This window comes from Colobus angolensis, unplaced genomic scaffold (assembly GCF_000951035.1).
Source record: "Colobus angolensis palliatus isolate OR3802 unplaced genomic scaffold, Cang.pa_1.0 Scaffold138, whole genome shotgun sequence".
Classification (NCBI taxonomy): domain Eukaryota; kingdom Metazoa; phylum Chordata; class Mammalia; order Primates; family Cercopithecidae; genus Colobus; species Colobus angolensis.
In genome coordinates, this window is record NW_012114466.1 from 4,049,953 (window position 1) to 4,050,266 (window position 314).

Consider the following 314-nt stretch of genomic DNA (forward strand, 5'->3'; position numbering starts at 1 on the left):
AACAATCTGGCAGTGAAATATGGGAAACTCAGAGTGCTGATTTGCATGTGCTTATGGGAACTGGTGAGTTTCTGCCAGAAAGGGCTCAGCTTGAAGGGTTCTGCATAGACTTCTCAGGAATTAATTTAAATGATTGCTTAAAATTCCGATTACGATCCCTCTAGCTAATCATCCTCAGCTATTTTTAAGGAAAGCATTTCAGTTAATATGTAGCAGTGTCCATGTGGACAAATTTAGAAGAAGGCAATGAAATATATTTCCAAGAAGAGAATAATTACATTAGTGGCCCCTTTATCTGGTGCCTGCCCCACTGC

The 314-nt window shown here is 39.8% G+C and overlaps 1 protein-coding gene across 4 annotated transcripts in view; it reads left to right on the forward strand.

Annotated features, from left to right (window-relative positions):
- Positions 1-314, forward strand: part of EFCAB6 (EF-hand calcium binding domain 6) — a 328,394-nt gene that overhangs the window by 172,085 nt on the left and 155,995 nt on the right. The gene's annotated exons all lie outside the window — the stretch shown is intronic.